The following is a 14,572-nucleotide window of genomic DNA, read 5'->3' as shown; positions in this document are numbered from 1 at the left end:
TCCATGGAAGAAGAAATAATGGTCATTCAAAGGAATGACACTTGGAAACTTGTAGATCTACCGGATGGCCAAAATGCCATTGGTGTTAAAATAGTTCTACCTAAATAAATTACAATGTTGATGGAAGCACGCAAAAATATAAAGCAAGACTTGTTGCAAAAAGGAATGCTCAAATATATGGGGTAGATTTTTCAATTTTTTTTTTTTTTATTGCACATTTTGAAACTGTTAGAATCATTTTGACATTAGCTGCTCATAAGAAATTATTAGTTTTTTCAATTTGATATGAAGTCTGCATTTTTAAATGGTTCTTTAAAGAAGTATCTGTTTGCCAACTATAGGGATTTGTTATTAATGGACAAGAAGAGAAGGTATAAGGATTGAAAAAAAATCTTTATGATCTTAGGCAAGCACCACGAGCTTTGTATGAGAGATTAGATACATACTTAATGCATAATGGTTTTCACAAAAGTGAAAGTGAACCCACTTTATACATAAAGAGAATATGTAATGATATTCTCATAGTATGCATTTACATAGATAACATCATTTATACAAGCTCCTTTAATAGTCTCCCTGAAAAATTTAAGACAATCATGACATGTGAATTTGATATGTCAGATCTGGGATTGTTACATTGTGTTCTTGAACTTCAGGTTCAATAGACTAACAATGGAATTTTTATTTCTCAAGAAAAATATGTTTTTAGCATACTTCAGAAATTTAGTGCGTTAGTATGCAAGTTATGTTTCACTCTCATGAATACTAATGAGAAGTTAACTATAAATGATGGTACTATGAAAGCCGATGAGAAGTTATACAGAAGTCTAGTTGGAAATTAATGTACCTCACATAGACACACCCAGATATTGTGTACCCAGTTAGTCTAACTTCAAGGTTTTTGTATTGTCCATCAATACATCATTTTGGAGAAGCAAAACAGATCCTTCATTACATCCAATCAACATTTAACTATAGGATTTGGTATCGATCTAATTACAATTTTAAGTTAATTGGCTTTGTTGACAGCTTCTAGGCTGGTTTTGTTGATGATAGAAGAAGCACAAGTGAATATGCTTTTATTCTTGGATCTGGGGCTTTGTAGTTGATGTCTAAAATGAAAACAACTATAACTCTATCATCTTTTAAAAGCAGAGTATATTGCAGCCACCACATCTGCATGTCAAGCTATTTGGATTCGAAAAATTTTGAGGGACTTGCACAAAAACATGATGAGGCGACTGAACTATTTTGTGATAATCATGCAACAATCGTCATGACAAATAATCGGGTATCCCACAGAAGAACTAAACACATTCGTGTCATCACTTTGTCTGTTAAGCTGCTATTGATGGAACGATACTAATGAAAGATTGTTCCACAAATGATCAAGTTGCAGATAGATTTACGAAAGCACTCAACCATTTAAAGTTTGTAAAATTCAGGTCATCTGTTGGAGTATCAAGTTTTGCATCAAATAAGAGTGTTAAAATATGATGCAAACAATTTTAGTAAATATGTGGAATAAATATTGTAGTTTTTGTTTTAATGTCATAGAGTTATGGCATAGTGAATTAAGAGTTTAATGTCAATAGTTGTAATGTAATAAATTGTGGTAATGGGGAGGTTTTTTATTTTTTAATATCTTTTAATATCATGTTCGTAATGACCATTAGTGTGGAGGTTTATGAGTTATAAATTGAGTGCCTTCAGGTAGCCTATAAATAGGTGCATTGGTTTGTGTCATTTGTATCAAGTGTAAAGTGTGCCAAGGTAGCCTTATGGGAGTCGTGAGTTGTATGAGTGCTCTCTTGTGTTCCATTATTATTTATTTCCAACAAAAGAAGCATGAGTCGACAGTATGAGTAGGGACAAGGCAGGGACACATTGGGAAAAAACCTTCTATATAAGCCTAGTTTCACATCCAAGCATAAATCCATCACCTAAATTACATTTCACACTCTGATTATCAAATTTTATCTGCTTGGTTGGCTCCGTCAATTCATACTTGAAATCCTAGATACTGAAAAGCAAAGAGAAGCAAATCTGTAGCCAAGTACCTGACAACCATCCCAATCGAATAGAAGCCAGCCATGAAGATCAACACAAGATGGAGAATCAAGTAAAGCAGAAAATGGGAGAAGATTTGGGGCATAACATAACTAAGAAGGAAACATGTGTTTGCACTTTTTGAATGAGAAAACATGTAACCTAGATACTTCATGTGCACACATCCTTTACCAGCTGGCCTTTCTTTTGGGTTGGCAACGGCTGCAGCATGTTGATCATCAATAAGCAGTAGACAAATTCGTACATTCTCAACAATTTTTACTCTTTTGCTTTTAGTCATCTGATGCATGGAGTTACCGGTAACACCACCAACAGATATTTGGTGTTATTTACAGACCCTGGATTTCTTACAAGTTTGAAAGTCTTCCTAGTTTTCTTTAATTGTTCTTTGATCCAGGAAGCAGATGCTTACAGAGTAACTATAGAAGCAAAGGAATTACAAGTGAAGACTAGTAGTATAGGAAGTACGAATAAATAAATAAAAATAACATGAAAATTAATAGAAATTAATATAATGGTAAAGAAAAAATGACCTTATATTTATAACAATATCACAAGTATACGTTCAAACATCTAAAATGCACAGCGAAGAAACAAAGATAAAATAATGTGAAAAATGAGATAATCTATTCTGCGCCCTTGATCCAGGAAAAAAAAAAAAAAGATTGTCTTTAGGTAATTAGTTGTATTTTCTATTACACTGCAGGTATTAAATCATACAAACATTTTGGTAGGCCAAGCCTATACAAAGAGTAGAGAAACAGGGTATGGGCTCGCACTCGGCTACAAAATAACAGATATGAGAGATCTTATAGGGAACCAGACATGAAGAACCTAGAGCAAAACATGGTATTCTGCTATTTGACAACTTGCGAAATGATTTACTGATCTATGACTTTTGATTGATGCGTCTGAAATGACATGCTACAGTTGTGTTCATAGGTTACAGGCCTTAGTTTCCTGAAGTTGGTGACAGGTTCTCGAGGAAGGGTACTGCACAATTATTTGGTCCATGCCTGGATCGTCTTGAATAACAAGATGCTGGCATTCTAGATCTGGCAGTGAGGCGTCACCGTCAAGAAACTGAGTTAATTGCCGCATGTTTGGCCTTGATTCAGGTGCAGCCTGTGAACAGAGCATGCCAAGCTTCAGCACAAGCTCTGCTTCCTCCACCACGTAGCTATTCCCAAGCCTTTTGTCCATTGCGTCCAGTATACATCCATCCTTCCACAAAGAGTGGACTAACTCCATCAGAACCATCTCTTCACAACATCTCTCCGGCTCAATAGGCCTCCTTCCACAGGCCACCTCTAGGAGCAAAGCACCATAAGAGTAGACATCGGAACTCATCGTGGATTTCCAGGTGCGGGAGAGCTCGGGCGCCATGTACCCAAAACTCCCAACGATTTGGGTTGTCTTGGGGTTGGCCCCATGCTCATAGAGTCTGGAAAGGCCAAAATCACCCAACCTGCCATTTAGATCACCATCTAACAACACGTTACTTGCTTTAACATCTCTGTGCCCAACCACTTTCTCCCACTCTTCATGAAGATACAGCAGGCCGGAAGCAATTCCCTTCAGAATCTTGAACCTCTGTTCCCAACTCAGGCTTCTACCTTTAACATCAAAAAGAAAACTGTCTAGACTCCCATATGGCATGAATTCATAAGCCAGGAGCAGGTCATCGCCTCGTCTACACCAACCATGCAATTGGACCAGGTTCCTGTGCCTCATCCTCCCCAGGGTTGATATTTCCGCCAGAAACTCCCTCATCCCCTGCTTTGAACCATGCGACACTCTCTTGACTGCAATCTCGATTCCGCTACTGGAAAGCACACCTTTGTAGACACTGCCGAAGCCTCCTTTCCCCAACTCCTCCTTGAAACCTTTGGTTGCACCATAGAGTTCTCTGTAGGGAAGCCTATGTGGGTAGTCCATCTCCCATCCTTCTATCTTCTCAGACGTCAGCTTCCTCTTCCTTTTGGTCAAATAAGAAATGCTAAATGTGACGATGATAAACAATAGAGCCACTAAAGCTACAGAAATGTATAGGTACAGCTTAAAAGACTTTCACAGAGGAGTACGATCCCGAGGAATAGAGGGAAGGTGTGAAAGGTCCAATTCTGGAGCTTTTCCATTCATTGCAAAGCTCCATGCCAAAATATAGTGCTTGCTTACCAGCTTTTGTGTACCAGAAGAGAATCCAACATACATGTGCTCAAGCAGAACAGGGGACAGATCAATGGAACGTGAAATGAGTGTGCGATTTGGCTGGAGTGGGTGTGACAATGGAGCTATGGTGACATTCAGCTGCTTCATCAGCCCATCATATTCTATCCATGCTTGAATGGGCGTCTGGCTATCTAGGAGCACCTGTTCTTTTTTGCGATTCCCTGTATAATAAGCAGAAGGTTCGGAGGCACTGGAGTTCACACCGTTGATGTCGACACCCACATGGTTTTCATCTATATCATTAAAATTTGTTTGTTGAACTGTGTCGAATTCAACTGCAAATATATGATTCATTGCGTTTCCGTTGTTCCTGATGCTGAAGAGGCCAAAGAAGCGACCTCCCGTGGCGTTGGAGAAGTTGGTGGACGGCGCAACGACGAACGCGAAGCCATGGCCACCTGATTGCTGGGCCTGGGAGACGATTGCGAATACAAAACGAGTACTGAATGGTTTGGCTCTCTTGGAGGCGGTAGGCTTCTTAAACTGCAGACTGGCAGGGAAGAATGCATTGCCTTTGATGCCTGGTTCCATGGAATGTTGACCGTTAGTCAGCTGAAGAGCCCCAGTCCTGGTAACAGTTGCAGAGCCAGACAGGTTAAGGTCTGACGGGCGGAAGCTATTGAAGAGAAAGGTGCTATTGAGTGAAGTTGCAGGTGATCTGCAGATATGAGCTAGAATGTAAAGGAAGAACAGGAGGAATCTTGAAAGCTGAAGGGCCATGACGAGGAAGAGGTCCGAAAATCACTGGAAACACGACGTATTCGATATTCCGATTCCACCTTTTGGCGTCAATCGGCACCCTCTTATGTTCGATGATGAAGGGACAAAGGGACGCGCATTTTCCCAAGACCATTTCAATGAAAAAGGGCGAAACAATATCTCCGGAGGTCTTCGGGTTGGGCCAACGACTGGAATTTATTGGTGGGTCATTAAAAAAAGAGTTCCTTTCATGATAAAGACTCAGAGGCCCGCTTGCGTGTTGAAGGGGCGACCCGGCACCGGGTAGCTCGAGTTGGACTTTAACTTAAAAAACCCTGAGCTTTGACTCAAACTCAATTCAAGTCAGTGTTGGGTTTGAGCTCGACTTACTTGCTTAACTTGTTTAACTCCCAATGTTAGACCTGTCTTGTATGTTTTAACTCGTTTAGTTGCTATTTGAACATTTATTATGTAGCCGAACCGAATCCAGTTTAAACTAGCCGAATTCTTGCAAGTTAAATTCTTACTTATAGATGAGTAAAGTTTGAGTATTGTACTCCTTGTGAGCCCCTGATCGTGTCTTAATTTTATAGCGAAGAAATTAATTCCGAGCATGCATTTAATGCTCTGTTGTATCACATGAGATCTTATGGAAGAAGTGAATTCCAACCATGAGATCTTAACAGCTGGAAGGTTTCAATTTGCTTTTTCACATTAATCATCTTTTTCTTGTTCATATCAGATGACTTATTAATGTGGTCGCCCACCGTTGACTCCAACGGGTGAGTGTATACAGCAAGCCCTTTGCGTCTTTGGAAAAAAAATAAAAGGAATTTTGCGAAGAAGCCGAAGAGAGGGATGGTTGCGTCAGTTTATTTTTTGCTAGAATGACATCAATGGTTGATTAGAAATGAATAAAAAGACTTGGTTTGGAATGGAATGAAAAGGAAAAATTCAAGTAAGAGATTCATTTGTTGTATCATATGAGTGGAAATCAAAATGTTGGCATGGAATATTTAGGAAAGGGATAACATAATTTTTTAAATCTTTTACAAAGCATTACTAATTTATGTTATGTAGGTTATATGCACTGGGAAGTAATGCGCTTATGTGAAGAAATGAAAATGTTCATGAAATGTACCCTTGATATGTAGCTCTAAAAAACAGCTTTTATTTTACAACCAAAATATTGCCACAAAAATAAAATAGAGAAATTTTCATGGATTTTCTCTCTTTATTGTGAAGAAATGAAAATGATTAAGAAATGTACCCTTGATATGTAGCTCTAAGTAACAAACTTTATTCTTCAACAAACATGTTGCCACACAAATAAAATAGAGAAATTTTCAAGGATTTACTGTCGTTATAAAGATGCTGCATTGGAAGAAAAATAAGTTTTCCAAAAGTTGATGACAAATTATAAGATTTTTAGGAAATAAAACATTATAACAAGAAGGAAGAGAACGATTTTAGAACCACTTTTCTGTCCCAACTAGAATAAATTCAACGTTGTAATTATTTAATGTAATAAAAATTTTAGTGGATATAGAAAATTAAAAAGTCAAAAAAATATATTTGAAAAAGATTTTGATTAGTAGCAACTAAATCTAACATTAATAAACCTTGTGCACACATATCGTGTACTTGTTTTCTTTTCTTTGAACGCTTGTGTTCCTTAGTTCGTTATTTATTTTTTGAAAAGACAAAAATTTATATGAAAGAAAAAAGACCATAAGCAGTAATGTAGACGAAGTCTTACCCAGGTCCCGAAGGAGCCAGGAATCCAAGTGGCCAGCGCAAGGGAAGAGTGCCTTTGACCTAGTCATAATATCTTTAATTTAAAACAATAATTCTTAATTTTGAGGCTATCAATTTGTTGAGATCAGTTCTTTCTATTGATTTGTGTCTTGTAATTAGCGTAGGTATGTTTGCCATTTAACTTCTGCCAAGGTGAATTGACAAAAAAAAATCGAAAAGACCCCAAATTCTCCTTTCTTCTGGGGTCTTGGCTGCATCATATCTGGGTGGGCCGGAGTGTGGTTCACCCTTGAACTTGAGTGTCAGGATCACACTTCTCACAGCCCAGGAATGTAAAACCCTTGGGAATCAAACAAGCAACATGTCTTCTACACATCTGCCCATGCAACTAATTACGCCATAACAATTGATGCATATATTATGAGTTAATGCTCAATTTAACAAAGAAAAATTTCCAACTAAGGATATGCCAGGTGGTAGATAGTTTACCTACTTTTACTCCAAAAAAAAAGATCAGGAAACCACAGAATTTTTCACGCATCAGGCACTAAGCGAAACACACTGATGAGAAAAGGCAGCTAGACCAATCAACCAGTATCAATCTTCTCATCTATATAACTATATCTGCATAAAGCTCTCCTTCCTTAGAATTCACTACAAAAACAAGCCTATACCGGTGAAAGTAATGCCGGTGCTGTCACTGTTGTTTGTCGTGTTTGGGTGGCCTATAGCGGTGAATGCGTGTCAACGGTAGAGTTGTCGACTTATTTCATCGCTACAGCTAGCTCCACCGGTAAAAAAGTCACCCTAAAAGCATAAGTTGCCATGACTCTGGGTTTAGCGGTGATTTATTTCACTGTTTCGAGGTGACCCCGTCATTCTTTGCCTTTTTCGGTGCACTTTATCACTAGTATGTCCATTATGAATGAAAAAATAAAAACCTGATTCAATAGTAAAATTCTATAAAGGATTTAAATCTTGCATACATCTAATGAAAATAGCGCTACATCAATATTTGTAGCAGGCTACACCAATTCCTATTTTTGTCCTTGTTCCGTACAGTAAAGTACCTACATATAGTGTTGCTGCAATTCAAATTCTACAAGATGCCATTTGAATGCAAACGTCATATGGCTGTAAAAACCGGAAGGAATCAAAGTTGATATCCATAAAAATAGCATATGAAAAGCAAACATAAATGTATTTCTGTACTACCTCAATAGCAGAAGTGATCAGCAATGTGTAAAGTACATAACAATTTCCTAAACAATTTTTTTGAACCTTCATCACCAATAGCTTTCTTCTCTCCAAGTTGATGATTTTGTAACAAATTTACTAATTCAGCCTGTACAAAAAAGAAGTGAAGGCTGCACGAAAATTTTTCATTAAAAAAATATGTAGAGACCACCTAAAATTTGGTAGATTTCATATTTCATAGCTGAAATTTAAAACATGACCCAACGTAGAATTAGATGATTACAATCTTAATTGCTCAAGAAAACTTACCTGAACTCATGCTCTTCCTCTTTCCATCGACTCAGCATCTCAGAGCATTGTGGACAATTTATCAATCATAAAGCAGCATATGAAATCAATTAGCATGATATGAAAGTTTCACTCTGTTTTGTCTGCATATGATCAGGTTTATTTATAGCTAGTTACAATTTTCCTTTTGGGTTGTCTTAACAATTCTCCATGTGCTACAATGTTTCACTGGCTAATAGTTGTCCATGCTACATGTTGAACTATCTTGAGGCCTATGAAAAGAATGCTTTTTAAATTTAGATAGGTAATTTTGATGTTATTCATGTTGATTCTCACTCTATAGAATGGTGGTTTTCTTTTTTCCAATCACGCTACTAAGACTACCCACTAGTGCAGATCGATATCTACTTCCTCATACATATCTTGTTTCATATGCTTATACACCCAGCTTGGTAGTCCTTGCATCTGGTTTTGCAAATGACAATGCTTTAAGCTACAATTACTCCAACAAACCTGTGGTTGAATGCTTGTCAGTTAGCACCTCTCCTGTCCTTAATGTGTTGATTGAGTGTGGGGAGTTACCCAAAGCAGCAAAATTTCAAATTGGGTTTTGAGAAAATCTTAAGAGAAAGGGATCCACCCACCGATGTCCAACTGTTCTTGTCGCCTTTAGCAGGGGTAATTGGATCAAGGGCTAAGTATTTCCCGGATCATGTGCAAGTCATTTGACTTAATCTGATATGTTTGTGCATAGAGAATTGAAATTGAAATTGGTAGTTCATTTTGTTTTGAACAAGTGATTTCTAAACTTGTTTTAAGTATATTGGAATGGAATTTGGACATTTTTTTTGAAAAATTAACTTATTTTGGTAAACTATTTGAAATTCAACTAGTTTGTTTGGGAAATTGGGTAAATTCTAATAAAATTGAAAAGTTGAACAATGTTCAAATTGGAGACTATTATTTTGATTACACAGATGGCAATGGTGTTGAAAATTGACTTGGAATGTGACTTTGACCCAAGAGGTTAGAGTTTTTCTTGATAATTTTGGTAATTTTGAATTAAATATTGTATAAAAAATTGAAAATTTATTTGAAAATTTGAGGTTTTAGAGGCGGAGATCTAGTTATATGTTGTGAACTCAAGATCATTGCATGATTTTGAATTGAATTTAGATCAACTTGTGATCAAGTTTTTTGGAAAATGGCTAAGTTCATGTAGCAAATGTATTGATTTCGGACAAAAGATAGCTAAGTTTTCTTAGCAAATAGATTTGGTATCAGATATGAACATGATTTAAAGTGAATTCTTTTTTTAGGGAAGAGTTAGGTGTCAATGAAACTCACTCTTTTGATGAAATGTGGTTTCCAAAATGTTAGAAAATATATTGTTTTCAAACGTATATTGGTCAAATTATGATATGATTCTTCTATCTTCTTTTGAAACTAAGTGAGATTTTCACTTTCTTATTACAATATGACTTGGCCACTTTTTGTATTTTGAAATATAAGTACTTAATTTTTCGAGAATGTGCATGTGTGCAATTGATTTTGGTGTTTGAATGCACGAAAGAAGAAGATAAACTATATGAGACATTCATTAAACTATATGAGACATTCATTCTTCTCTCTCATAATGTCTCAACATTCATTCAGTGTAAATATTTATTTCATAATCCACACATACAAAGATTAATTTTTGGTTGGAATGTAAGACTTTCTCTAAACGTGCTTGACATATTATTAAGCACAAGAGTTAGAGAGGCAGTCCACAAGCTTGAGACTTGAGATCAAATCATCAAAATTATGAAAATCATGTAAATGATATTGAAATCAACTTTCAAAATATATGGGAGATGTCAATAACATCAACTTTTATCTTAAAATAGCCATGAAATCAGGTTTCATACTGATTTATGTAGCTGAAAATCAGAAATGTCGATTTTCAGAGAGCTTGTTCCTTGGAAAATGATGACAAATTATTGAAATTTTGTTTGTCTTTCTATAAGTTAAGCCTTTAAATCAGCAGGGGGATGTTCCCCTTGAGGGCATGCTCTCGTTCATGTTGGGCATTCACATTGGGCTTAGACATAAAGTTTTGGAAACTTTCTTTTCTAAAAGCAAAATAGATTTTAGATGTCTTTCCTAAAAGATTCATCCATTCTATGGATGATTTCCACACATTTGATCTTCTCTTTTGGTAAAAATGAAAATTAGGTTTTGAATATAATTTTGGAATACTTTGAGATACTGATTAATCCCAAGCAAATCTAGAAATGTATGAATGAAACCAACAACTTTTAAAGTTTTTTTTTAGGGTGCTGGTTTAAATGAGATTAAAACTTTCTCTAGTTCTATAGAAAATAGCCAAGTCATGGCTGAATTAACTTTGCAATAGCTCTAAACTATGAAGTTTTAAGCTAAATTTCATGGCATTAAGGTCTGATTTCAGAAACATGCATGTACTTTTACGCATGTATTGCTGGAATAGGCAAGGTTTTGAGATAAAATATTAAATAATCTTGTAGTTTTGAACTACGAAGACCAAAATGAAGATTTACTTTCTTTAAACCAGTTTGAAAACAAGTTCCGACCTGATTTTAAAGAGGAAAAATGAGATTCAATAAGAGGTTATATATATATATATATATACACACACACACACAAAACACACATGTTTTGCCTTATAATGGAAAATAAGAAAGGGAACCTCTTATCACACAAACCATGATGATTCATGGCTGGGATTTTTATATGGGAAGAGTGAAAACAAGTTTCTAATGTCCACCACCACCCTTAACCAATTAGATAGTGAATGCATGACTCAAAATAGAAGAAATTAAGAGAATGCTCAAGCAAGTTTCTCTATGTTTTTTGTCATGTGAGGGTGGATCACATTCATGAGATTGCATCCATCCCAAATAGAAAATTAGATTATATATTACAGCAAATATAAATCACTCTCTCACCATAGAATCCTCTCATGGCGATGAGTTAAAATGTGCATTGGATCATAGCTCACCTTAACAGTACATTATTCCCATCCATGAATAAGAACTTAAAATGTACCCTCCCATAAATATTGAACTTGAAAAGAAATAGAAAGAAGCAAACATGGATGAAGAACAAGCTAGAATCACCGTAACCTTGTGGTTGGCTTTGGTGTTTGGAACTTCTTTTTGCTTGTTCTCTAAATCAAGCAATCCTAAGTGAAAATCCGAGCTTAGATTCAAGTTTGCAAAGCTAGAAGAAGAAGGTCTTCTTCCTGAAAATGGGGGACAAAGATGATTTCCTTGTACTAGAAATCCTAAGCAAGAGTCCAATGAAGTACCCTTAATTAGCAAGACTAGGAGCAATCAAATGGGAAAATGAGAGAGAGAGGGAGAGTTTGGATGATGGCAGCTCCTCCTCTCCTTGGCTCCTACTTCTTCCTCCGCCTCTTGGCTGCAACGAAGGGGGAAGGGAAGGAGAGAGCACTAGTATTATAAAAAGAAAATCACTGTTCCCCAACCCCCCACCCCACCCACCCGACAGACACCCCCCCCCTTCCGCCCCCGGGCCTCAAGGGGGCTAAAAAAGATTTTTCTTCTTCTTTTTCATTTTGAATTTGATTTTGCCTACAATGGAGGAGCAAGGATGGGCTGCACCCTGTCCTTTTTTTTTTCCTTTTTTCAAAAGTTTTTGAAAAGAAAATCCCCCTCCTTGGGAGACATTCTTTTGGTGTTACATCCTTGGGCTGGTCCACCTTTTGAGGTGGCATGGACCAACCAATGGTTGGTCACCTAGGTGGAAAGATCGTCATCACTACTTGGGTGATTATGGATGCCACATTACCTATGTTAATTCCCAAGAAATTTTAGTACTTTTTTTATTCCAATAATGGTCTCACCTAGTCCACATGCATGAGCTATGTGGGTTTGGTTTAGGTCAAGTCTAACATGACTTTGACCAAACCCAATTGTGATTTTAATTTAAAACTTTGGGTTTAAACCTAGCTTCAAATTATAATTCAAACTTTGACAAGAAAAGCTTTCACTTTGACTTTGAACACACCCTCTCTCTTGGGTGTGTTCCAGTTTGACTTGGGTCTGCTAGGTTTTGACCTAGAGACCTATATTTAAATTGCATTGAATTGTAGACTTCTTTATCTATAAATTCAACAATTCATTTCATTTTTTAAATTTATTATGTCAAATTGAATTGTAAAGGACATCTTTATCCAAATTTGGGTGAAACTGGGTTTGCCTTGGTCAAAACCCAAATTGAGATTGTATGATTGTATATTTGACTCGTATGACTTACAAGTTCAAACACGTAATTGATTTGCTTAAAACACCAAATTAGGACTTTATCATTTGAGCTTGATTCAGAGAGACAATTTTGTCATAAAATTGAATTGACAGGATGGTTTGACCATGGTCAATGTCCAAGTCATGCTTTGACTTCAACTAAATCCAATGCAGTTTGATGATTTTGACACTTAGACAACATTCAATTATGTTTTTTGCTAATTCCAATTTGGATTGTGTTTCAACTAAGCTTAGTCAAAGGTATGTAGGGTTTAGTCAAAGAGTATTTGGTCCATGACTACATTGATTGATGGGTTCAATAGGTTCAAGTTTGATGTAGCCTCCTAGGATTGGCCTCACCATTGGTCAAGCCTCGGCTGTGCAGGCCATGTGGGGCCACACATGGGTCCCACATGACATTTTGGATATCTTGTTGGATCCTATTTTGCATTTGTAATTCATATTTGAATTCATAGTTAGATTTGGATTCAAAATGACAATTGCAAATGGATTTGGGTTGCAAACCTAATTTAGATCCAGTATTGTGCACTGGAATGAGATTTGGACTCATAGTTTTGCATTGGGATTTGTGCTATGAGTTAAATTCATGATTCAAAGCTAATTGAGTTTGGGTTGAAAATTCAATTTGAAATTAAGCATTTCCACAAATATGACTATGTGCTTGATAGGCATAAAGATGACGGTGGAACCCGGTCCAATAACTAAGCGGGCTGAGCTTGAGCCACCACAAGAGCTTCATGATAGCCCGAGCGTCACTTTGTCGAGCCTTGATCCCAAGCTTTAGTCAGGATAGGTTGGAGTGACAAGGCTGGCCGTTTCAATTAAACGTAGGTCGCAATAAATGGGCCAAATGCCATCAGCGATGGGATGGGTTTTTGTCGGTTACCCTGTCACTATATGTTAGACACTTGAAAAACAAAAAATTAAAATGAGAACGTAGAAACATGAAATAGTCATATTGACCAAAAAAGCAACTATGATGCCCTTCAGAATACTCTTCCTTAATACAAAGATAAATATACTACCCTTGTTTTATTGACATACTAGTAAAATGCCTTTTATTTGCATTAAAATTAATAAAATATCTATGTCACTAGCGAACCACATGTTTGACTGTCAAATATATTCGGATATGTTGTACATCAAGTAATAAAAACTGAAAAATAATTCAGGGGAAGAAACCAAATTATTAGCAATGGCAATTTTAGGCAAAAATAATAAATTCATTTATTGGCTACAAAAAATTCACGTAATAACAGATCTTTTGTGCACATGAAAACAGTCACTTGCTCACATGAAAAGAAAATTTTGATGCCTTCCGCTTACATAATGAAAAACACTCCTGTCACATCTGATCGTAGCTCTTATTGACAAGCGGTGTTTGTATATCAAATGTCCAATGTGTTATCTTCTATTGCATTTTTTTCCCCTCATGCTCCAACGTCTGCAGACACTTTCCTACCAGTTCTTTTGACAAACCATAACCCAAATATGTACGGCTCACTTGCTATCTAATTCCCCCAAGTGTGGGTTGGCTTTAACGATGATTCATTGTGCGGTGACAGTTTAACAACAAATATCAGTTTTAGGAATGGTTGAAAACTGTTCTCAAATAGTGTGGATCGTTCCTAAAAATAATTAGAAATGGTCATGTTTTGGTTCTATAGGTACTGTAAGAAAATATCATAGCAATCCCACCATTTTCAAGAACCTATTAGAAGCACTTTCGGATGAGAGAGGGCTCCCAGAACCCTTTTACTAGCAAAACTAAGAAATGATTATACAAAAAAGTACACAAGGAAAGACAAAATCCACAGCATAAAGGTACAATTGAGAAGACAAAATCCCTCATGCTGGGTAATGTTCCCATTCTACTGTGGACTCATACATATCAAAACATTTCCACAGATGAAAAGTCTCTTTTGCTGGATTACATTTCAAGAACACAAAGGAACATCCCTTGTAGATAAAAGGATGGAAATGGGAACCAGCTATATAGAATTCAATCATAACATTTT

General features: G+C 36.5%; 1 pseudogene; it reads right to left on the bottom strand.

The window, feature by feature from the left end:
• Positions 1-3,006: 3,006 nt before the first annotated feature.
• LOC116257228 (L-type lectin-domain containing receptor kinase SIT2-like) lies at positions 3,007-5,022 on the bottom strand (annotated as a pseudogene).
• Between the last annotated feature and the right edge of the window lie 9,550 nt (positions 5,023-14,572).

This window comes from Nymphaea colorata, chromosome 7 (assembly GCF_008831285.2).
Source record: "Nymphaea colorata isolate Beijing-Zhang1983 chromosome 7, ASM883128v2, whole genome shotgun sequence".
Taxonomy (NCBI): Eukaryota; Viridiplantae; Streptophyta; class Magnoliopsida; order Nymphaeales; family Nymphaeaceae; genus Nymphaea; species Nymphaea colorata.
This window is presented reverse-complemented; position numbering and strand designations above follow the sequence as displayed.